The sequence below is a fragment of the Felis catus genome, chromosome X, assembly GCF_018350175.1.
Source record: "Felis catus isolate Fca126 chromosome X, F.catus_Fca126_mat1.0, whole genome shotgun sequence".
Lineage (NCBI taxonomy): Eukaryota > Metazoa > Chordata > Mammalia > Carnivora > Felidae > Felis > Felis catus.
Window position 1 is genome coordinate 30,290,712 of NC_058386.1, and position 25,999 is coordinate 30,316,710.

Genomic DNA, 25,999 nt, shown 5'->3' on the forward strand with positions numbered 1-25,999 from the left:
TAAGAGTCTGCACATTGGAAGAAGCAGTTAACTCTGTTAGACTTTGTGGACTGACGTTGAAAAAGGAACACTTTCTTTCACCTGTGGGAGGGGGTGCCCTGGAACATGCTGAGATTTTGGGTTTAGTGGTGCAGGACACCTACTGTGGGGGCATGTGGTGGCACTGGGTCTGGGGACGTATGCTGTCTCTTTGGTTCAGGTTGCTTGGTTCCACATTATTGATAACTGTGAGGACTTTGGTGAACATTGCTGGGGGTCCACAGTGGCTGCAAGCACTAGTGAGGTCTTTAGTGGCCCTTCTAGGATCATCTCCTTAGTACCACAGCAAACACTGGTGGTGGTCTGAGCTGTTGGTATTCACACACTCAGCTGTGGTGATAAGCTGTAGTTGCCTGTGATAATTATAGGGAGATGTGGAGGGGAGGCTGGTGTCTCCTACATCATCATTTTGGTGATGCCACTCCTACAGGTGAGATCTGAGTGATACCCAAATGTGAAGGGAAAAAAACAACAGAATCTACTTCTAAACAGAATCAAAAGTACATTCTAAAAAGCTAACTCCTGTGAATCTGACTTTTGACAGTGTGGTGATTTGCCTCAGCCATGAAGTAAGAATGATCATCTTCTATTATGTTACTAGTAAGTGATGCTGACATTTCAAGATGTAAATGATAACTTTTAATTTTATTTATTTAGTTTTTATTTTTTAACATTTATTTATTTTTGAGAGAGAGAGAGAGAGAGAGAGCGCGGTGGAGGGACAGTGAGAGAGGGAGACACAGAATCAGAAGCTGGCTCCAGGCTCCACTGTCAGCACAGAGCCCGACGCGTGGTTCGACCTCTCAAACTGTGAAATCATGACCTGAGCTGAAGTCAGACACCCAACCGACTGAGCCACCCAGGCGCCCTGTAAATGATAACTTTTAAAGTAAAATGTAAATCTGACTCATAGGCTTCAAAACAGAATAGCTAAAGTATACACTTTAACATTGTTCACTATAAAATTAAAAATATAATAAGGTGGAAAATACTCCCCCCTCAATGTCTTACAATACTAAATTTTAATAAATGGACACCTTTTTAATTCAATTTTTTTATTTTTACTCACAATAATTTCTAAAGCCCACATGCCTTCCTTACTGGGTCCATTACTAAAAATTCTTCTAAAGAGTGCTAGACTAATCATGAATATGAGATGTGAAGAGGCACTATATCATTGTAGGGATAGGGATGGAGAAGTATGATCTTACTCAAGTGTCCAGTAGTTTCTGCTAGAAGAATAGAATACTTGTTGCTATACTTAAGCTTTTTTTTTCTTTTGTTTGTTTGTTTCAGAGAATCAAAGCATATATCCAGGTTTAACAGTAGAACTGGTATACTTAAAATGAATAAAATCCAAATACAAGTCAGCTTTTTTTTTTTTTTTAATTAGACAGCACATGTGAGTAGGTGAGAGGGGCAGAGGGAGAGGGAGAGTGCATGTGAGCAGGGGAGGGGGTACTGAGGGAGATAGAGAATCCTAAGCAGGCTCCACACTCAGCATGGAGCCTGACATGGGGCTCAACCCCAGGACCCTGAGCTGAAATCAAGAGTTGGACACTCAACTGACTGAGCTACCCGGGCAATCTGTGACTCAACTTTTTGAATATTAAATAAGCAGTTCATTTATCTTCACAGTTGGATTAGTATTTGGTTATCCCAAAATAAGGACTTATGCCTTGGAAAAATCTTAAGCTCTGATTTTCAATATTTTCCTTTATGATCATAAATATAAATTACATGACTTAAAAACTGCAGATACTGCAGATAATAGTTATCACATTCCACTACCCAGAGATACAGTGAATAGACTGACCCATAATCCGTTTTAGCAACTGGCCCCTCTGTTACTCTTAGGATAACCAAGTTGAGGCTTAAATTTTATGGTTGGTTGCAAGTCATTGGCCATTTTTTTCAATTTCAAGGCTACAAAGTGCCAAACCCTATTTGGAAAACAATAAACTGACAGGGATCTTCATTCCTTGAGGAGAAATGCTCTATGATATGCTTCATTTTGATTTAAATCTACTTTTGGCCCTTGAACAACACGGGTTAAAAATGTATATATAACTTTTGACTCCCCTAAAACTTAACTAATAGCCTGTTTACTGGAAGCCTTACCAATAACATAAACAGTCAATTAACACGTAGTTTGCATGTTTTATGTATCATATACTGTATTCTTACAATAAAGTAAGCTAGAGAAAATAAAATATTATTACAAAAATCATAAGGAAAAGAAAATACATTTATAGTACTGTACTGTGCTTATTGATACCATAAGTTTACATTGTCTGCTCATGAGATGAATTGTCAGTATCTACATCAATATTGTCTTATATGACATAAAACACTGTAGTGTTATAGCTAACACTAGGTATCAAAAGTGAAAAGATAATGTGAAAAAATATATTTATTTGTAGGTATTATAATTCATGCATTAACAAAGAAGCAGCAATCTGATTGCTTTATGGTAGCCTAGCCTATACAATAATGAATGAATCATTGTAAAAAGTTTTATGGGATATAGTATTACAGTCATATTCGTAATACAATATTGGAAACATTGTTACATTAAAAACCGCTTACCTATGATGATAGGCTGATACACAGTTTCTCCAATTACAAGAGAGGGGCATAGTGTATGTTTATGTAATTCTTTGAAAGCAAAGTTGGAAAACAGTAAGAAAACTAACACATTACTAATTTTATATTAAGTATCACTCACCTTATTCCTGTATAAGGATAGGCTAATAACCACTTCTATACAAGACTTGCATATGATGTTCTACATGATGAATACTTAGGCAATGATGATGATAAAAAACATGCATTTCTTGTCATACAGTGACTAGATTTTCAGATGAAGAAACACACACCTACACAACAGGTAAGTTTCTTAACTATGCAGTAGGATGATGACTTCCTGCTCATTAAGTGGCAGTGGATCACATAAAGGTCTTCATCCTTGGTGTCCTCAGGAGTGGGCTGGGGAGGAGGAGGAAGAGGAGGGTGGTCTTGCTGTGTCAGAGGTGACAGAGGCGGAAGGCGGGGGGGAGTGAAATGAGAGGCATGGGAGTCAGGCACACTCAATAGAGCTTCATAGAAATACGTGGCAATTTCCGTCTGACGTTTCTGCTTCTTCGTGTCTCTGGGAACACCTGAAAACGTTTTCAAATGGTCCCAATCCTTTCACCGTGTGCTTTCGCTGCAGTGCCCGTATCACAGGAGGGTCCACGGTGTACAAGAAGTCAAAAGCACTTCCGAACGACTGAAACCCTTCTGGCCGCCTGGCACCGCTCCCTCTGTGTCTTCTTCCTTCCTCATCGGCTGGCACTGGTTTGGACGCACTCATCTCCCGCAAGTGGTCTCTTGTTAATTCCTCTGGTGTGATGTCTCCTTGCTCTTGAACTTCCCCAAGCCCCAGAGCTTGACACGCTTTACCCTCCCCCCACCCGCCACCTTTTTGCCACAGCCGCAGCCTCTTTCATGATTTCCTGGACTGGCTCTGTGTAAATCCTGCGAAGTCACGCAAAACGTCTGGGCACAGTGTTCTCTAGTAGGAATTTACCGTCTCGGGCTGATGGCTTTCGTGGCTTTTTCGGTAACCGCGATGGCATCTTCAATGTTGTAATCCTTCCAGACTTTCCTGGTGTTCTCTCTGTTGGGGTTCCCTTCCGTAGCATTGATAGTCCTTCCCACGGAGTACGTGCGTCACGAGCTTTAAAGGTCCTCATGACCCCCTGATCTAGAGTCTGAATTAGAGAAATTGTGTTTGGGGGCAACCATTTTGATGCCTTTGGTGTTGAACTCATGGGGTCCTCGGTGGCCAGGGGCGCACTGGCCAATATGAAAAGAACTTCAAAAGGCAGTGCCTTACCGGCAGGGCACTTTTTGACTTTAGGGACAAGCATCGATGGAAGCAATCCAGAAAAAGTGTTCTCATTGTCCAGGCCTTCTCGTACAACTCAGAGACTGGCATCTGGTGTTTAGGTTTGCCGTTCAAGGCTTGGGGGTTAGCACCTTTATAGATGAGGACAGTCCTGACCAGAAACCCGACTGCATGTGCACAAAACAGGAGTTAGTCTATCCCTTCCTGCCTTCAGTCCTGGTCCTCGTGCCTCTTCCTTACTAATAAATATTCTTTGTGGCTTTTTTTTTTTTTTTTCAGAATGGAGTACTTTGCATTAAAAACCTGTTCAGGGGCGCCTGGGTGGCGCAGTCGGTTAAGCGTCCGACTTCAGCCAAGTCACGATCTCGCGGTCCGTGAGTTCGAGCCCCGCGTCAGGCTCTGGGCTGATGGCTCAGAGCCTGGAGCCTGTTTCCGATTCTGTGTCTCCCTCTCTCTCTCTGCCCCTCCCCCGTTCATGCTCTGTCTCTCTCTGTCCCAAAAATAAATAAACATTGAAAAAAAATAAAAATAAAAACCTGTTCAGGCAGATATCCTTACTCCTCAATGATTTTCTTAATGGCGTCTGGGAACCTGTCTGCTGCCTCTTGGTCGACAGAACCTACTTCTCCTGTTATCTTGACATTTTTTAAGCCAGACCACTTTCTAAAATTATCAACCCACCCTTTGCTGGTAATAAATTCTCCACCTTTACATCCTTCTCCTTCCTTTTGCTTTAGGTTGTCATATAATGACTTCACTTTTTCTCCAATCAAATTATTATTATTTTTAACTTTTTAACATTTATTTATTTTTGAGAGAAAGGGAGACAGAATGCAAGCCAGGGAGGGGCAGAGAGACAGGGAGACACAGAATCTGAAGCAGGCTCCAAGAACTTTAAAAAGTAGTACCTTATTGGCAGAGTACTTCCTGACTTCAGGGACAAGCATCGATGGAACCAGTCCGAAAAAAAGGTTCTTATTGTCCAGGCTTTCTTGGACAACACAAAGATTGCCAGCTGGTGTTCATCTTTTCCCTTCAAGCCTTGGGGGTTAGCAGCTTTACAGATAAGGGCAGTCCTGATCATAAACTCCACTGCATTTGTGTTACCAAACCCAAGTTGGGCTGCTTATGGCTAAAAAGGCCAATACTCAAGAGACAAGTTTTGATAGGAAACTAATCTGAGCTTTATTCAGGAGGCTGGCAACCTAAAGAGAAGGCAGACCCTTGTCCAAAAGCCAACTCCCCAGTTTTTACCTGGCCCAGGGATTTTTAAAGGGGTTTTAGGTAGTTAATCAGCAAAGGTAGTGTAGTGGTCCCTAACATTTCTTGATTATGTTCAGAATTGATGGTGCCAGGCTATAGACATTATTTTAATATTTGGAGGTTGTGCAAGGGGATCTCGTCCCTTAGTGCCTGGGGGTTGGGCAAGAGCACCCTGTTCCTTCTGCAAGGAGGACAAGGTTTATAGATGCGCAAAGGGAGGTCAGTAAAGTCATTTGTATGACCTTAAAAAACATTTTGTTAAGAGATTGCTGGGCGGGGTGCCTGGGTGGCTCAGTTGGTTGAGTATCCGACTTTGGCTCAGGTCATGATCTCACGGCTCGTGAGTTCAAGCCCCGTGTCAGGCTCTGTGCTGACAGCTCAGAGCCTGGAGCCTGCTTCCGATTCTGTGTCTCCCTCTCTCTCTGCTCCTAACCCGCTCGCATTCTGTCTGTGTCTCTCTCAAAAATAAACAAACATTAAAAAAAAATTTAAAAAGAAACAAAAACAAGAGATTGCTGGGCTAACCAGAAAGCCAAGGCAGCTTCAAATAGACTTGTTGGCCTCTATGGCCTGGGAAAATTCTGCTCCTTCATTCCCCAAGGCTAGTGGTCTGCAAATCTCAAAGAAAGTAAATGAGTTCTGTTATAGGTCAAGGGCCTTAGGTTACGAAGCAAGGAGTGTGTTAACCTGAAGCAAGTTAACCCTTACGACAGGTTAGAGTGCTGGTTTTTTGTTTTGTTTTTTTAGGTTTTTTTTGCACAAAACAGTAGTTAGCCTATGCCTATGCTGTCTCCAGCTTTAGATCTTTTACTTTCCTTTTGTTTTAAGTGGTCAGGATGACTTTCTTTTTTCTTGAATCATATTAGAGTTTCTAGGTATGCCTTTCTTATAGCAATCCTGCACCCACATAATAGCTTCATTGTTAAAACAAGATAAAAAGTATTTTGCAAAAGTGCAAGGTTTTCATGCCTGCTGACGTAGCTGCACCATTGGCTTCATGATTTTCCTTTTTTTACAAAGGTCTTCAGCTGAATTCATTTATCTCGAAATGGTGGGCGCCTGCTGCTGCCGACCTCAATCTGTGGTAGATATCAAGCAATTCAGCCTTTTCTTGCAATATCATGACTTATCTCTGCTTTTTGGGAGCAGCCCCAGCCTCACTAGTGGCACTTCGTATGGGTCCCATGGTGTTATTCAAGGTTTATGGTATTGTACTAAATAAACACAATGAAAAAAATATGTGAGAACTGCGAGAGATCACTTTGTATCGATATGCAATTTACTGCAGACATAATTAGCATCACATGGCTTTTTAAGTGGATACTAGCAACTCGTGAGCTCACTGCAGTAGCAACAGGAGGTGGCTACGAAAATACTACAGTCGGCGCGGTATGTACTACAGTTAATTTTATGCAGATATGATTTAAAACCACATCTTTACATTTGTTTATGTTTGTCTCCACTACGAATGGGGCCATGTAGAGTCTGTAAATGTGTGCGTAAGGTTTGATAAATTTTAACTTTATATTTTATGGTAGCAAAAGATAAAATAGACTAGTATCTACATATATTTTGTGCATTCATGTTATACCCTTTTCTTAATTTTTTTTGGTATTTCTAGGCTATGAAGTTTTCTGCAAGTTTTTTGAAGTTGTTACAAATCTCTCCGAATTTTTCCACTATATTTATTGAAAAAAATCTACATATAAGTGCACCCATGCAGTTCCAATCTGTGGTGTTCAAAGGTCAATTGGAGGTTGTTTTTATGTAGTCAGAAAACTATGTATTTTCTGGTACTAGTGTGAAGAAATCCTTTTAGTAAACAGGATTTATTCATCCACTAAGCAACTCTCCTCTACCTCATAATTGCAAATGATACAGGATGTGAGAAATGCAAAGCCTGGAACTCTAGTTTGTGAATTTAAGGGCAGAAGGCATAATTTTGATACCTACTCTGAATTTTATAGTCTTCCTATGCTAAGGGAAACACAAGTTCTTTTCTACCAGAAGCCAACCTAGAATTTTCTGATAAACATAGACCCACAACTTGGGATCTAAAAAAAGAGAGTAGAAAGAGCATAATCAAACTATTTTTGAAACAATGGTTGATTTCATTAGCTGTGCTGCTGATTTCTAGGCTGTAGAAGGTCCTTACTCTCATATCACTACACAAGAGTCTGTAGATGAGACCAAAATTGCCGTTCAGTTCGTATGCATTTTGTCCAGAGTGAAAAATAAAATCAAAATGAAATTTTATATAAATAAAATTGAATTAGCCAGACATGGTGTATGTTTTAGCAATTAATTATAATCATTTTTAGCCTGTTCGGTGTCACCTAGAGCTTTTATTTTAAGCTTAAAACCTTATTTTCTTCACATCGATTTAGTACAATTAGTAATTCAAGCTAATGTCCCTTAGTCCTAAACATGAGCAGTCTAAATAATTGTCTATAGTGAAGTCATTTTAAAATTTATCATAGTAAAACAGATGAATGACAGATTTTTCCCTCTTGCCCCCTTCCCTTTTGAATTGGTATAAATGTGCCATTATACTGAGTCGCATATAGTTCTCCAGCTATAGTATCCTTTTTGTATTTGTCACAAAGGATCAGTTAGTGTTCTCTTTTGTATTTGTCACAAAGGATCAATGAAACAATGCCTTGAGGCAGAGGTAGAGAAAGGAAGGGTGCATTTAAGGAACTCATGTTTTTACTTCTCTGCGTGTAGACCTATCTCTTTCACCTTCAGTTCCTTTTCTTGATGCATTGTTGCCAGGAAAAGGTCTACTCTAGTTCTTTCAAAACATATCAGGGCAGGGGCGCCTGGGTGGCGCAGTCGGTTAAGCGTCCGACTTCAGCCAGGTCACGATCTTGCGGTCCGGGAGTTCGAGCCCCGCATCAGGCTCTGGGCTGATGGCTCGGAGCCTGGAGCCTGTTTCCGATTCTGTGTCTCCCTCTCTCTCTGCCCCTCCCCCGTTCATGCTCTGTCTCTCTCTGTCCCAAAAATAAAATAAAAAACGTTGGAAAAAACATATCAGGGCAGCAAAGTTCTTCTAGAGTTCTGATTTAGATTGTTCCCAGAGCAATAACATGCCCTCTCTGGGAGTCTTATAATACAACAGAGAGATCAGAGTTTAAACCCTGGAGGGGTTGTTATACCAGGTGAGAGAGCAGTACTAAGGGAAGCATGCCCTCAGAATATGTTTTTGAAATGAGACAGGGTTATCATTATTATTTGCAAACAGTGAGTACTTATAATATGCAGCGTGCTGTAGCATGGTCAGTGAGGCATACAGAATTGAGAAAGATGTGGTTCCTGCATTTGAGGAGTTTACAGCCTCTTGGAGAAGATGTGGATACTTATAAATAACTCTGATGCAAAGGAGATAATGAGGTGCAGAATGTGAATGGCTGAATGTGCACTCTGAGCTTCAAGGTTCCAAATTGAAACATTGCTATTATGACATAGGATATTAAACAGAGTGTATTTAATGCTAGACATTTCTATCAAGTTTTCTGGAAGCTGTGCTGTACAATATAGTAGTAACTAGCCATGTATGGCTATTTAAATTTAAATTAATTTAAAAAATTCAGTTTTAGTTGTACTGGCCACATTTCTGAAGGGCTTTTTGTGGCTAGTGGCTACTATGTTGGACAGAACAGATACAGGACGTTTATATCATTGCAGAAAGTTCTGTTGGACAGTGCTGTTCTGGAGCCTGAGAACTGAGTTTATTACTCTGTAACAGAATGGGGACAAGTGATTCTTTGAAATACTGAAGGGTCATGTCATTTTGTAAATTACAGGACTCAAATTCTTAAAAATATATGGAATATTTTTAGAATCTAACAACAGATCCTTTAAAAGAACAGGAAATATAAATTGTCTAAAAATGTATCTGTTCACTTTTTAAGTATAAACTGTGGCTCTGTAGTTTAGAAGAAATGCAAATATATGTTATAGTCAGATGTTATAAATATTATTAGTAGTAAAAGGAGTTAATTTAATGGGAGTTATGGCAGATTATCCTCAGCTAAATATAATTGACTTTGAGACTAGACATAGCACTAATGTACTTGAAGTAATATTGAACATGATTGTTTCCATGGGAACATTCCTGGAGTTCTGCTGCCTAAAAAGGGATGTTCAGGGCAGTTACACAGGAGATTTGGTGGTATTTATGCTACTGATTCACATTCCAATCAAGAATTGATTTTATTTATTTATGGTTTTATTTTAATTAAAAGTGAAGTAAAATATGCAGTGCAACAAGCTAGAAAGTGTAGCTTTAGAATGCAGAGGTCACTCAAGGAGGGATCAAGAGCTGGCTAGCTGGATGACAGGAGGCAGTCTGCATTTTGCATAGTGTCTGGATAGAGTGTATTGCAGTAGGAAACCAAGGATGGAGACAGTCCTTGTAGGCCATGTCATGGACACTTCACATGAGAAAGGGGAGAGACTTTTTGTATACAGTAAGTGGAGTTCTCATCCAGCAAAGTAGTATTTCAGAAAACAAAACAAAACAAAAACAACTTCTGTGATTCAAGAGTGAAATGGGACACAGAGGAAAAGGAGAATATAAAAAGAGGGAAATCTAGTCAGCAGTCCAGAGATTGGTCTCTCTCCACATCGCTTAAGGGTTATCACCATGTCTTCACAGAGGGCAAAGTGGATTTTGATCCTGGAACCCCACTTAGGTGTCTTTTGTGGCTGTACATATTTTTATGAGAGGTTGGATTATTTATGTAGCTCTCACATCAAGTGATAGATTCAGTAATCACTAAGGCTTTTATCACTGTAAGTTCTTTCTTTTAAGCATACTTATACTATTATTATTCAGAATATACTATTATTATTCAGAATTTACAGATATGAAAACCGAGGCCTAGGTATATTAACATGTTGCCTGAAGTCACACAGTAAGTGACAAAGCTAGAAATGAAATCATGTTCTACCTGATTCTAAACAAAGCCTGAATCCTGATCACTACAACCCACCCTCTTCTTTCTATATGAGAAAAACATGTGGTGAAAAAAACATACAGTCTCTTAAGCCTATTGTTTATATTCTGATTCTTCTGTAAAATTTGCTGCTACCAGAAAACATCTGCAAGATTGAAAATATTAAAATAATCATTTTTATTCTCATGGCCATTTGGGGAAAGATTTTATTGTTTATGAAACTATAAAACCCTGTGTGAAAACTGTAATATTATGGTTAAATAAATTATTTTACACACACACACGACATGGCATAGAATTATATTCTAAATATATACTCTAAATATATATTTAATAATAGAAAATATTTAAGTTACAAAACATTACATAGGATGAGTCCATTTATATAAAGGAAATAATGTGTGAGGCAGAGAATAAAAATCTGACAGTAAATACACCAAAATATTAATAGTGTTTATCTCTGAGTCATAGGATTAGAAGTTATGTTCAGTTTATGGGCTGCCTGAGTGGCTCGGTTGGTTAAGCGATCAAGTCATGATCTCACGGTTTGTGAGTTCAAGCCCCACATTGGGCTCTGTGCTGACAGCTCAGAGCCTGGAGCCTGCTTCTGATTCTGTGACTCCCTCTCTCTCTGCCCCACCTCTGCTTGCGCTCTGTCTCTGTCTCTGAAAAATGAATAAATGTTAAAAAAAGAAGTTATGTTGAGTTTAATGATTATGATTATCTTTTATTTTCCCAAAATTTTATTATGAAAAATTTCAAATATAGTGTAAAGGTAAAAGAATTTTATAATTCATTTTGTTTAACTTTTCATCACCGTATTCTGTGATGTATTTTTTTTATGTTTGCTCAGTATTTCTGTTTTCTCAGATATTTTGTACTCCATTTACTATTTTCGGAAAGAAGGCACAGAGCTCTAGAAACTAACATTTATGTGTCAGTCTCAAGTTCACTCTTGCAGCCTATTGGGACCAACTCTGAGGGCTCTCCTCATAGTGGATTTTTCCTTTTAGCCTTAGATGGGAGTGTAGGATGCTAGTGTAATTGTCAGACCATGATATATAAAGATATTAGTGGCTTACCCACCCCTAGTTCACACTATGTAAAGTGATGTAATTGTGTACTTCCCCTTTTGGATACACACAGTTAGGAAAATCATCACTATCCTCCAGCTCCACTCGGGTTGAAAGAAGGGCAGGGCCAGACAGCCCATACCTCTTAGACTTGTGACCTTAAAGAAAATACATACTGGTACCTCTGCTTGGGGAAGAGATGGATGGTCAAGAACATTCTTGGGTCAGCAGAAACAGGTGATATTATTCTCCTTTACCTGACAGTTTATGTCAAGAACGTGAAGGACTTTGTTCCCTTTTTTTTCCTTCACTAATCATCTCTGACACTCACCTGTCCACCCAATCTGGAATATTGTATCTTCAGCATTCTGCAGCAAGTGTACTGTGTGAGATTCCAAAATATACTTTTGTGCCCTGCTTGTTGTCCTCCTGATGTATACTTAGGTAAGCCACTGTTAGCTGTGCTTAACCTGCCCCTTGCTGTGGTCTTTTCCTGTACTTACAGAGAATCAGATGAATGAGGCTGGGCAATTGAGACTTAAACTATTTTTATAGGAATTAAATCATCCGTATGATAAAATTGTGTGCTTTTTATTTTCCCAACCTATGTAAATCAGCATTCTGTTAAATGTGTACTGTGAAATATTAAGATGATAAATAGCTTTTACTCAGGTAATAAGGTGCTATGGTCATATATGATTGGAAAATGCTACGTTATGCCAACTTCACTAGTTTGCTTCACCCAGAGCCTTTAAAATCTCTGTGTATATCTGACTCTCCAAGATTGTGGCCATATATTCATCATTTTCCAAACCAATTTCATTAGAAGAATTTTCCCTTTGCCAACCACCATTAACCAGAAATACTCTTCAGACACATACCAGTTTGTAAAGGGATTCTTACCATATAAAGTGTGGTCTGAGGAACTGGCGACATCAGCATTACTTGGGAAATTGTTTGAAATACAGAATATCAGACCCTGCCCCAGAATTGCTGAATCAGAATCTTCATTTTAATAATCTTCCCAGGTGATTCATACAGATGCCTTAACGACTTTGCAGTTCAGATCTGTTGAGCATGTACTGTAGTGATACTGCTAGGAATTTTCAGCTAGACCATTTACTCTTCACCGTCACACACAGACTTAAATATTCTTCCATGTCCTAGGATTAATTTTCCAGTAGAAAAGGAGCCACACACTCCAAACTTGTAGCCTATTAGTGACTAGACTTTTTCCACAGGTATTGGTGCTGACATTGAATTTTTAAAAATAGGCTTTGTTTAAAAAGTGCAGTTTTACGTTTCCAGAAAAGTTGAGGGGAAAGTACAGAGTTCCCAGACACCCCCTGTTTCTTCCCCCAACATGTGCAGCCTCTCCATCAACATCCTGCACCTATGTTGATACGTCATTGTCACCTAAAGTCCATAGTCGCTTTTGCTGTTATACATTGTAGGAGTTTTGACATATGTATGATGATATGTGTCCACTGTTACAGTATCATACAGAAAGGTTTCACTGCCCTAAAAATCTGCTGAGCTTCATCTGTTCTTCTCTCCTTCTCTTCAACCCCTGGTAACCATTGGTCTTTTTATTTTCTCTATAGTCTTTTCCAGAATGTCACATAGTTGTAATCATACAGTATGTAGCATTTTCATATTTCTTTCCCCTAGCAATATGTGTTTAAGGTTCCATCATGTCTTTTCATGGCTTGATAGCTTATTTCCTTTTAGCACTGAATGGCATTCAGTTTTCTGGATGTGACAGTTTATTTATCCATTCAACTACTGAAGGATACCTTAGTTGCTTCCAAGTTTCGGCACTCATGAATAAAGCTGCTATAAATGTCCATGTGCATGTTTTTGTGTGGACAGAGGTTTTCAGTTCGTTTGGATAGATACCAAGGAGTGCGATTGCTGGATCATGTAGTAAAAGTATGTTTAGTTTTGGAAGAAACTGCCTAGCTTTCTTCCAAAGTGGCTTTCCCATAGTTGCACTCCCACCAGTAATAAAGGAGAGCTCCTGAAATTGAATTTTATTTTTAAAAAAATTTTTAATATAATTTATTGTCAAATTGGCTAACATACAGTGTATACAGTGTGCTCTTGGTTTCGGGTGTAGATTCCCGTGGTTCATTGCTTACATACAACACCCGGTGCTCATCCCAACAAGTGCCCTTCTCAATGCCCATCACCTATTTCCCCCTTTCCCCCACCCCACCATCCACCCTCAGTTTGTTCTCTGTATTTAAGAGTCTCTTATGATTTGCCTCCCTCCCTCTCTATTTATAGCTATTTTTTCCACTTCCCTTCCCCCATGGTCTTCTGTTAAGTTTCTCAAGATCCATATATGAGTGAAAACATATGATATCTGTCTTTCTCTGACTGGCTTATTTCACTTAGCATAATACCTTGCAGTTCCATCCACATTGCTGCAAATGGCGTGATTTCATTCTTTCTCATTGCCAAATAGTATTCTATTGTATATATAAACCATATCTTCTTTATCCATTTGTCAGTTGATGGACATTTAGGCTCTTTCCATAATTTGACTATTGAAAGTGCTGCTATAAACATTGGAGTAATTTCAATAGGGACATCACTAATCATTGCTTAAGGAATACTGGACATTGACTTATTCTAATTGGTATTCTTTAAATTTTATTCAAGAAAGAATTCTTATTTCGTGAAAAACAAATATTTGAATGACACTTCATGGTTACATTTACCTGTTATCATAGGGCGTACTTAATAAAAGTTTATACCAGAGGATAACCTATCAAAATATCGAACCATACACCTACATTTGTTAAAAGACATGCACAATGTATAGTTAACTCCATTTGTAGTGTTGACATTCTTAAAATTGTAACAAGATTATCTGTGTTACCAGTGGTTATGTTCTTAAACTTCTCAGATTATCTCAAAGATCTCAAATTAGGTGTGTAACTGCAATTTAGGCCATATTTATGTTTTCATATTAAAATTAGAGATCAGATTTCCACTTTCAAGGCTAAATGAAAAATACGTGAAGCTCTCAGGGAACCATACTTTTTTTTTTGAAAAGTTTATTTATTTTGAGAGAGAGAGAGAGAGAGAGAGAGAGAAAGCAAGAGGAAAGGAGGGGCTTGGAGAGGAGAGAGAGAGGATCCCAAGCAGGCTTCCACAAACTGAGAGATCATGACCTGAGCTCAAAACAAGAGTTGGACGCTTAATGGACTCACTGCCCAGACACCCCTCTCAGGGAACCATACTTAGTACAGTTTATAAATCAGGTCTTTCTGCTTGGTCCACATTAAACCATGATGGGATGCACTATTGTATGTGCAATAGGAAATGTACATAAATAATTTTACTATAGAAAGATAGTAAAATATGCAAGAAAAGTGGCAAGTCATTTCATAGGATCAGAGTTTGGGCTCTGGATTTAAAGTAAATTGGTTTTAAATCCCAGTTCTTCTAACGTATCCTCTTTGTAGCAGGTTAAGCAAATTACTTAACCTTTCCAGACCTCAGTTACTCCATCCCAAAATGAGATAATGGCAGCAATTAGCACTCTGGTTTGTTCTAGTGGGTCATTATATCTAGAGTCAATGGCACTGAGCCTGGGCCTTGGCAGCCCTTAGTAAGTGATACTTACTCTTACAACTATGTAAAAAAGTTTGGAAATCAAACTTAGAACTAAGAATTTTATAATGAAGCAACGTATTTTGGAACATCTCCTTTCTGATAAGAAACCATGTGGAGAAAAAAGGAGGAATTAAAAACAAACCTTAAGCTGTGTTTTCACTGAAACTAGGAGACAGAGAAAACTCAGACTCCCAGTTGTGTATAGATTACAACAAAGTTGAGGCCAACATAGAAACTGATGATTGTAAAGACTGTTAGGGCAGGGCAGGCAGAGAGGTTCCTGAGGGCTGGCATATCTCAGATCTCTCCAGCAGATAGCTGCTTCCCAAATGAGTGGGGACTCCTGTGAGTTTACCTGAGATTGAGCACCTCAGGAGCACTGGGGGAAAGAGAGACCAGGTTCAGAAAGTGTTCAGGAGCCCAGAGGTTGCAGATAGCAGACGTACCCATCAAGAAATTGTGTCTGAGCGGCACATGGGTGGCTCATTCTGTTAAGTGTCAGATTCTTGATTTCAGCTTAGGTCATGATCTCACGGTTGGTGAGTTTGAGCCCTGTGTCAGGCTCTGTGCTGACAGTAAGGAGTCTGCTTGGGTTTCTTTCTCTCCCTCTCTCTCTGCCCTCCTCCACCTGTTCTCCCTCTCCTCTCTTTCTCTCCTCAAAAAAAAAAAAAAAAAAAAAAAAAAAGAAAAAAGGAAAGAAATAGTGTCTGAAAGTGCATCATAGTGGAAGAAAGGGCTGTGGAAACCAGGGCTGGTCGGAGAAGGTCACCAGAACCAGGGTAGGCTCTGGGAGAGCAGGGCTGGCTACAGAGTTTACCATATTTAAGACACTCACTGTAGTGACAGAAGAGGGAGGTGTGAGCTGGGAAGCTAGAAATGATATCATGGCACATCCCTGTATTCCCCCACCACATTTCCTACTAGAAGTCTAGGAAAATCCATCCTGTTAGGAAGCTCTGCCTGCACACAGAATACCATAAAATAAATCATAAATGAGCAACATCAATTCCTATAGGTAGTAGAAATATTTATCTGCAAATGGTTTCTTCAAAGCAGGTGAAAATTATACCTTAACATTACAGAAAGAACTAAAAAAATGTCAACAGAAAACTAGCATAAACATATCCTTGAAAGTAATTATACTTATGCAGGAGCACCGCAAAGCACAAATAGAAGATCTCGAAGAATAGATGACCAGAAAACAGGAAGTGATGGCCTGAAGGCAGGATATGAAATGTGTATCAGCCTAAGTCGTTGAATAGAAAAACAAAATTCTAAAAGAAGACTAAATTAGAAGTAGTACATTGAAACACAGCCACCACAGAAAGCACAACGATAGGAAATAAATGAAAAAGCAAAGTCTATGGAAACAGAAGCCAAAAAAAGGAGAGAGACAAAAAAATTAAAATGAGAAATTCTTGTAGAATGGCTCATTACTTATCTGGGCATATAAGAGGTGAGCTTAAAACAATTGGTCATAGGAGAAAGAAAGGATATTATTAAAGAATCCTAGAACTATAATAGCAGTATTAAAATACTACTAAAATACTTGCTTCTTCAGGCTCCATTGCAACAAGAGGTGCCCATTGGACAGCAAAACAACAGAAAAACTTGAGTTTTCTGTGATTTTCATTTGAATGATGGTGTTTTACTGACAGACCATGTTGAAATATTGTCAGAATTAGAGAACACAACATATGTTAAACACCTTGGGGAGTCTCTGGCATTTACTAAAGTATACCATTAATATTAGTTCCTTTTTATACTCTTTCCCATCCTTTCTTGTACAGCTGAGCATTAACAGTTATATTCCTTTTTGTTTCATTCTTTTTTTTAAACTTATTTACTTATATTCAAGTTAGTTAACATACAGTACACTCTTCAGGAGTAGAACCCAGTGATTCATTTCTTACATATGATACCCAGTGCTCATCCCAACAAGTGCCCTCCTTAATGCCCATCACCCATCTAGCCCATCCCCCCCCCCCCCGCACCCACCTCCCTTCCAGCAATCCTCAGTTCGTTCTCTGTATTTAAGAATCTGTTATGGTTTGCCTCCCTCTATGTTTTTATCATATTTATCCTTTCCTCCCCGCTATGTTCATTTGTTGTGTTTCTTAAATTCCACATCTGAGTTAAGTCATATTTGTCTTTCTCTGCTTGACTTATCTCACTTAGTATAATACACTCTAGTTCCACCCACGTTGTTGCAAATGGGAAGATTTTATTCTTTTTGATCATAAGTTGTATTCTATTGTGTGTGTATGTATATACATATATGTGTGTGTGTGTGTGTGTGTGTGTGTGTGTGTGTGTATACATACCACATCTTCTTCATCCATTTGTCAGTTGATGCACATTGGGCTTTTTCCATAATTTGCCTAGTGTTGCTAGTGCTGCTATAAACATTGAGGTGCATGTGCCCCTTTGAATCAGCATTTTTTTTTATCCTTTTGATAAATACCTAGTAGTGTAATTGCTGGGTCATAGAGTAGCTCTATTTTTAATTTTTTGAGGAACCTTCATACTGTTTTCGAGAATGGCTGCACCAGTTTGCATTCCTACCAGCAGGGCAAAAGGGTTTCCCTTTCTCCACATTCTTGCCAACATTTGTTGTTTCCTGAGTTGTTGATTTTAGACATTCTGACAGGTGTGAGGTGGTATCTCATTGTGGTTTGATGTATATTTTTTTTGATGATGAGTGATGTTGAGCATCTTGTCATGTATCTGTTAGCCATCTGGATGTCTTCTTTGGAAAAGGGTCTATTCATATTTTCTACCCATTCACTGCATTATTTGTTTTTTGAAATGGGAGAAGGTATTTGCAAATGACATATCAGATAAAGGGTTAGTATCCAAAATCTATAAAGAACTTATCAAACCTAATACCAAAAAACCCCAAATAATCCTGTGTTTCATTCTTTCAAAATGAGGATTTTTTGGTGAAACTACAAATAGTCACACACAGGGCCCCCTAGAGGAAGTTGTGAAATGAGCCAGTGTGGTAGAATAAAAAGTGTAGAAAACTGGGACTCTGATTGACAGATTAGATGTTAAAGGCTGCATGTTCTTTCAGAGTTTATTTAACTTAATCTCTTTTAACATCAGTTTCTTCAAGATGATTCATGTAAAGCCCTACACATCATGGTCTGGCAGCAAGTGATACTCAGTTAATGACAGCGTTGATGGCTAGTTTGATGTACTCTAATAGTCTCAAGATTTTCTGCCTTAATAACACAGGTACTTTTGGGGGAAAGTACTTCCACTCTCTGCACCTCACATTCCTTATTTGTAAAAGGGGAAGTAATAGTACTTTATGGACTGTATTGAGGGTTAAACAGTATAGTCCATACAAACATATGGCAAATGTCCAACAAATGCTACTTCTTATGATTATAATTATTATTTCTCCAAAGAAATGACCTGGCTGTTGTGGTGGTGGTTATTTTGTGAGTCACTTAAGAGCTCAGAGAATCTGCTCTAAAAAGAAGGGACCATACACCATGAAAGCGGGCTCAAACTACCTGACAAATGTGTGTGCCACAATAGAGCCTCCCAGCCCTCCTCCTGCATTAGCTTTACTACTGAGAGCTTGGAGGCCTGGTGATGGGCTCGGACAGGGTACATCCTGCTCCTCACAGAGAGGTGTACTGAGACAGCCATCTTCCTTTCCATCTGGGGATAACAATCAACCATTTGGGTAACAGTCATTTTATGCTTCCCAAGCCATTCTAAATGTCCAGATGCCCGAAACACAGCAATGTTAGAGCCATACTTTGAACAGAAACATGTTGTGTTAATATTAATGACATATACATGAGGAAAAGACCCAGTAGCTAGGTTACCTGGACCAGTGGGAGGATTTAGAATTCCAAGTTTGTACACCCAACTTCAATAGGATCTTTTTTTTTTGAGCTCTTCTTGTATATATGCTTCTGTTTTCTCCCTCCCCCTCCTCTCTCATTGTAAAATGGATAGGAAGTCTTAAACAGAAATGAATTTCTAAGAGCTGAAGGCATTTGGATTTAAAGCCATGCTTTTAAACTGGATTTTTTGTTCTTTAGCAGTCTAGTGACTGAGGACTTATTGGGCTGCTAATGTTAATGGCAAGATCAAGGAGGAAGCAGCCATAAAATGTCCGTTTATCATAGGGACACCTTCTCTTTTCTGGTTCCCTTTCAAATAAGTTCAGAGATTGGCCCTGTGAACATCACTCCATCAATCTGTAGTCCCTGGAGCCTGATCCCCAATTTTGGCTAATTCCCAGAAATAGAAGTGTGGAAGGCCTAGGGCCAAAATTTTTTCTACCTCATAAGGAGGCAATGAGTTTTCAAACCCAAGTTAATCTCAGTCCTATATGGTCTTTTTGAAAAGCTAGTAAGTGTCTGAAGCTACTCAAGGATCTAGAGCTTCTTTGGGACTAAACCCAGCTCCAAGTTTCCCCCATGAAGTAATCATCCTCTGTGAGGGTATACACATTTTGTTGTTGTTGTTGGAGAAGTCATGGCAAGGAACTTCATACATTTGGGCCAACTCCTGATCAGTAAAAACCCTTTACTCTTCATCCTAGCTGGCAGTAACAGTGGATCCGAGATGGTTTAATCATCCTGTGAGACATGGCTAATAGATGTTGTTATAAAGGAGTTTGCAATCTGATGCCTATTAGGAAAATTAAATGCTGATGATAGGGGAGGTAAAAAATTCTTTGGAAAATGGGCTGGATGACTAGATGATCTTTATGTTGAGATTTATTTGGATATGGCTGAGCCTGAGGGAGGAGAAAGCAACCTTTCAGTTTGAACAACAGTAACTGTGGGAATGTGTGTCATTCAAGCATAGCCCATTCCGCCACAGGTGCTGTAGCACTTTTGGAAACCTTAGTAAGCACTGTCCTCAAACAACAACATTTCAGCCAGAGCCCAGAAGTAAGAAAAAAATATAATATACATTGCTTTAAAAGAATTTATACTTTTTTTTTGGTATGAAAGTAAGTTAATAAATGAGAGGATTATCATATAATAGTGATGGGTACTACTGTGTTGTCCCTTATGCATTCTGTGAGGAAACCCCCCACCTGAGCAATTTGATATTTCCACACAAGAGGCCACACATTTCCATGCCCGTTTCAAGGAGGCAGGCAGAGAATGCCTTATTCATTTGTGCCACTATGTTGTATACTCCATCTATCCCTCCAGATCCATTTTCCTTCCTTCTCTACCACGTTCTGTGACTCCAGGGGGTGACCTTAGCAGACAGCATCAGTTGGTCTCCATTGCTCTCTGACAAAGAGATACCAGAAGATTAGGGTATTTATTCTCTCAGTCTCCTCCCTCCTGGGCCAAGAATTGGCAGTGGCTGCTTCCTCTGCCAAGGATTTCCTTTCCTGGTGCATGTTCCTCACTTATACCTATAGGCTTTCTTAGGGATCTAGTGGCTAACTCCACTTCCCTCTTCAGGCCTTGCTGCTGTTTGTGCTCTCTTGTTACAGTCATTGAGCTCCTCTACAATCCCTTATCGATTTTTCTTAACTCTCCTGTATTTATTCCCTTTATTAAATCTCTTCAATCATCCATCTCTAGTCTGACTCTTGCTTCTTCCCAGGAAACCGACTCATACCCTTTCCTGTATGGCATGATACATAGCCCATAATAAGTGCTTAATAAATGCTTCTATCTATTGTTGTTTTTATATGTACAACATGATTACTACATTTAAATCCGATTTTGTCCAATTTTAAGCCGGGGCATTTTCATCATGTAGTATTTCCAGCACTCAAGAATTTCTAGTTATTGTTTGCCTTTGCAAAATCTCAGTTTAAAGAATATAGTTGTAAGGATTTGGGAAGCTGATACATGGTTGCATTTCTGAAAGTTCAGAGATTAGAAGTGAAAAATGATAAAAATCTCATTCAAATCAACTCTGTCAACATTTTTTCATTATAACAGAATTCATCAAAATAACTTATTGAAAATATATGTCCATTTAGCTGAGGTCTGAAATTTTTTCCATTTTCATATTATTTGTTAAAGTGACACATTAACAGTTACAATATCTGGCTTTGAACTTCTAAGACCCATGTCCTTTTGAGCCAGAAAAATAGGCTCAGCCTTAACCATAGGCCAAAGTTGGTATTTTGTTCTATAATGTTATGAAAAGCAATGATGAAAAAAGTCTTCTCTTCACACAGGAGTTTCATCAACTAGGAAAATTTGTCGCCTTAATTATATGTATGGAGGAAAACTAGTATTTCAAGAATTGTTCCATGTAATTAGATCCATGTTTCTCAAAATGTTCTCCAGAGATAGCTGACACCACATCATCTGAGGAGTTACCTGCAGGTTATCTGTCTCTAACCAAGACCTACTGAATCCGAATACTTGGGAGTATGGCCTCGGTAAGTTGAATATTTTATTTTATTAAACTGCCCCAGGTTATATTGCCATATGCCAAATTTGATAATCATTGCAATAATAAGCCATACTGAAATAATAAGCCTTCTATGGGGAGGTGTCTTAAAATAGGTTCATCCAAATATAAGAGAAAGGCTACTGTGTAATAAATGAAGTTAAATAAATAAAAAAGATTTTAGAATGACAATTTTGATATACCTTATTATAAACTTAGAATAAGTTGTCAAATTTAAAATTAGAAATTATTTAAATTAGGGGTTGCTATAATTCTGTAATAAAATCACCATGGGGTGATTTTAAGAAATTTAAGGAATAACGCCTGCCTCTCCACTTATTCATCATGACATCATTCTTAATACTTCCTGCTAGTTATTGGTGCATGTACCTAATCTTGACTGATAGTTTGTGATCTCCTTGAAAGCAGGGATCAGGTCTTTTAAATTTTCTGTGATCTGTAGTTCTTAGTACCCATCTCATGGCAGGATGGTAGTAGATATTTATTGAAAGAATGAATGAGTGGAGACGGTCATAATTTGAGGATAAGATTATATGTGTGATTGTATGTGTGTGAAATGTTTAAGGAGTAATAAAAGATTCAATAACGAAGTGCTAAACAGTGTGGTACAGAGTTCTCAGAATGTTTCACGATGACTAGAATAGTCACATAGACATTAATGTGTAAGGAAAGAAAAGGTCAGCTTTGGTAAGCCTAACACTTCTCTAAAAAAAAAAAAAAAAAAAAAAAAGAAGTCTAAGGGCACCTGGGTGCCTGGGTGGCTCAGTCAGTTGAGTATCCAACTTTTGCTCAGGTCACGATCTCCTGGTTCGTGGGTTCGAGCCCCGCGTCGGGCTCTGTTGCTGACAGCTTGGAGCCTGGAACTTGCTTTGGATTCTGTGTCTCTCTCTTCTCTCTGTTCCTCTCCTGCTTGCATTCTGTCTCGATCTCTCTCTCTCAAAAATAAACATTAAAAAAATTTAAAAAATGAAGCCTGTTGAAAAGAAACTCAACCTTGAGCTGCACCTTGACATTTGTAGGAGATATGGCTAAGGGAATAGGTTCAGGCAGGATATGATATGCATTTGGCTGAAGATGTTGGTTTCAGGTGAGTCATATATCATGAAAAAAAGTGTAGAGACATTGAATTAAAAGTTGAATACTTGACAGGATGTCGTATTGAAGAGGAGAGTTGAGCAAGTGAAGATTGTTAGGTTTTGGAGAGTTCAGAGAGCCAGGGAAATCTGGGTTTAATATCATGATTGGATATAGTATTGGGTATAGTTGTCTTGCCCCTTGATGGGAGGGCTGTAGGGATAGAAGGCCAGAGAGGATTTAATAAATTCTCAGTAATATAGGCTCTATGGTCTCTTAGAAATCAGTCTAAATGCATAGGAAAGAAGTAATATTCCTTCATTCCTTTATTTTCATTATGGACTCCAGAGTATAAATCTGGGCTGTGAACCATATTTGGAGTCTAGAAATTTTGTGGGTAAATAAAGGTGATGTGGACTAGCCCTTGGGCTTTACTTCTTTGGAAACCTCTATTTTCTTCTTCTAAATCCCTACAACCCACAGCTTTCTCTAGACAGAGATTACCACAGAGAATGATTTTAAATAAAGCCAAAAACCTTTATTATTTTGAGAGAGCTGCAGATTCTCTTTTGCCCAAATAAATGTCTCTATTTAATTTTAATCTAATGAATGAAATGTGATAAGATAGTTGCACAAAGTGGCATTGTTAAAATCATGATATGTTTCCCCTCCATCAATCCAATCTTATGAGCCATGTGAGCCTGACTAAATGGCAAACACATTCTCTTGCTGGAGACCAAGAGCGTCACACATTTGAACAGGAGCACAAATTGTAGAGCAAGATATGCCATAGTGAGGGTGGGTGACACTACAAAAATAGCAAATAACAGTTATCTGAGTGGGTTTGCCACCCTAGCAAGATGTGATTGCCCTTCTTTCTGTCATGCCTATTTCCAGATTTTCACTCAGGTTTCCACTGTACTCGCCAAGCTGAACTTCTAAGTCAGACCCAAGATGTTCTATTACTAAACTGTTTTCAGAACAAAGAGCATAACCCACCTTCATGTTCCAGTGCTGCATATGTGTGTGACTGATGGGAGCCAATAAACACCCCAGGCACCTGTGTTTCCATGGTAGAGAAGGAGGAGAATGTCACTGTTTCCTCAGGGAAGACAATAAATGTAAACGTGTCACCACCTCAGACTCTGAGCCAGGTTAGGTCCAGGAAAGGAGGCTTCTAGGGCCGTGCAGAGACGCAGCTCCAAGTATCTCTGAGATCCCAGAAGTCCTCTCATTCCAATTCACGGTGCTATCTGTGACAGAAGTTTCTCGGCCTTCTGGCAGTTTCGGGTACAATCAGCCAGACAATGCCGGAGCGCTCACGATGCGATGCCTGCGGCTGAGATAACGCCCAGCTGTGATTTTATTTCCCACTGTTTGGATAATACACTTGTTCTTACTACATTCACCGAAACAGCCTGCCAGAGAAAGGGCCAGTGTGAAAGAACACACTGAAAAATCAACATTCCTCATGCATCTTGAGATCACGGCAGCAACAGGAGCATATTTCCAAACGGCCAGACTCAAACACCAGCAAGTCGGGCAGAGGATCTAGTCTCTCCAGAGGACTGTGGCTCATCTCGCATGAACACAGGCCATCGGGGGCAGGAAGGTGGGAATGAGACTTGGGCAGCAAAATTCTGGATTGCTTGGAAATACCCATTGTTCAGCACATTATGCTTCTCACTGCAGCCACAGGTCTTTCAGTAACTTCCAATTATTTCCATTTTTGTTCTACCCCTCTGTTCATTTTCTGCTTGCACAAAATAAAAAGAAGCCAGATTGCTCTCGTTTTTAAATCCTAATATTAGTCAATGTATATGCCCCCCCAAGAAATGGGTTTGGCTCATAAAAGAAGAGTTTTGCTCATTTTTCTTCTCAATATGGATGCTGTAGAGGAGGAAAACTTTTCCTTTCTTTCCTTCTAGGGTCTTTGTTCTAATAATTAAATTGATAAGACAGACTAACAGGAGAAAAATTTAATTTTGTACATACAGGAGCTCATAAAAATATGAAATTCAATGAAATAACCAGAGCAGGCAGCTCTTATACATTTTAGATAAACCATAAATTTGTGAGGAATTAACAAGACAAATTTGGGCTAGGGGAAGTAAATTGGTGAAGAAGTAAGAAGGTTCATTTAAACAGCCTTCTCAGCCTGAATTCTCTATCTCTGGTGATAAGGATGTCTCTCTACCTCTTGGTTCAGGAAGGGACCTTTCACATGGAGATTGTTTCATGCTTTCTTGGGGACAAAGGAAGGTCAGAGTATCCTTCTTGCACCAGCTGCTTTTAAATAGCTTTAATTTAAAATAATCAACATGCTGAAGTGGCCTGTTCTGGGGCAGCCTGCCTTGAACCCCACCAGCATGATTGCACTAGTTCCTCCCTTGACCTGCAGTTTTGCTTTCCATGGTCTCAGTTAGCAGCAGCCAGTTGCGCCGGAAACAGATGATCCTCCTCCTGACATATTGTCACAAGGTCAATAGTAGCCTACCTACTGTTACATCATCACAGTGCCTGTGTCATTCACCTCACTTCATCTCATTATGCAGTGATTTTATCGTCTCACAGCAGCACAAAAAGGATGAGTACAGTATAATAAGCTCCTTTGAGAGAGACCACATTCACATAACTTTCATTACAGTATATTGTTGTAATCATTTTGTTAATCTACTGTACTTATTTATAAATCAAATTCTATCAGAAGTAATTACATATAGGAAAAATCATTGTATATGTAGGGTTTGGTACTATACATGGTTTCAGGCATCCACTGGGGGTCTTGAACATATCCCCTGCAGATAAGAGGGGATTACTATACTCAAAATGCAGGGTATTTGTATTGTCATATTTGTAGCAAAGCTCTTAGTGACTAGCTCTTAGTTGCATAGCTGATTGCTGCAACATAGTTGGCTTCTTTTTTTTTTTAGCATGTAATTTCTGGCATGCTGAAGTTTTTGGGAGGGTGGGTAATGTGTAGAATTTAGGCAGAGATAAGGATGAAAAAATTCAGGGTTCGCTATGATATTTCACCACATGAATTTTATCTATTTCTAAAGCATATGCAATAGCTTTACTATAGGAGATTCCTAAACCAAAGCCTGTCTACCTGTATGTTGTCTTTAATATGAGCAAATGATTAAGGAGCCTTAGCTTAAGACACTTGTCATTCCTTCATGGCATGACCCTGTGCAACCCTCCTCCCCCATCATTAGTCATGTTTCTGCCATATTTCTGCAGTTGACACATCACTTTTAACCGCTCCACATATGGCAACAATGTCATGCTTTTCCACTATGGAAAGCTTTCTTGCTTGATGTTTCCTATGGAAAAAGTGTGGAGGAGAAAACATAAAATATGAATAATAAGCAGAATATTTATGGTCTCTGCGCTGCCACTCAAATATTTTCTCCCATATCCTCAGATAACTCTGTATTTCATGTTATCTGCCAGAAAGTTATAAAATTTCCATGTAAACAGATAGAAAGGAAGCTTAGCAGTTCACTGAACTGAATTTGAAAATCTAGTATTTACATCTGTGAATTGATGTAATCTACAAAGTAACTGGTTAATGGGTTCATCAAAGGCAAAAGAATAACACGAAAAGGGAACTGTGGTGTGATTTATTTCTTACTCTTTTG

The 25,999-nt window shown here is 39.0% G+C and overlaps 1 long non-coding RNA gene across 2 annotated transcripts; it reads left to right on the forward strand.

The window, feature by feature from the left end:
* The first annotated feature begins 6,526 nt into the window (after positions 1–6,526).
* Positions 6,527–24,160, forward strand: LOC123383457. 2 transcript variants are annotated; one of them, XR_006593202.1, is made up of 3 exons: positions 6,527–6,583; positions 21,155–21,249; positions 23,253–24,160. It is a non-coding gene; the product is annotated as an uncharacterized LOC123383457 (long non-coding RNA). The 2 variants fall into 2 exon arrangements; XR_006593199.1 differs by lacking the exon at positions 6,527–6,583 and having other exon boundaries at positions 21,050–21,249.
* Positions 24,161–25,999: the final 1,839 nt, after the last annotated feature.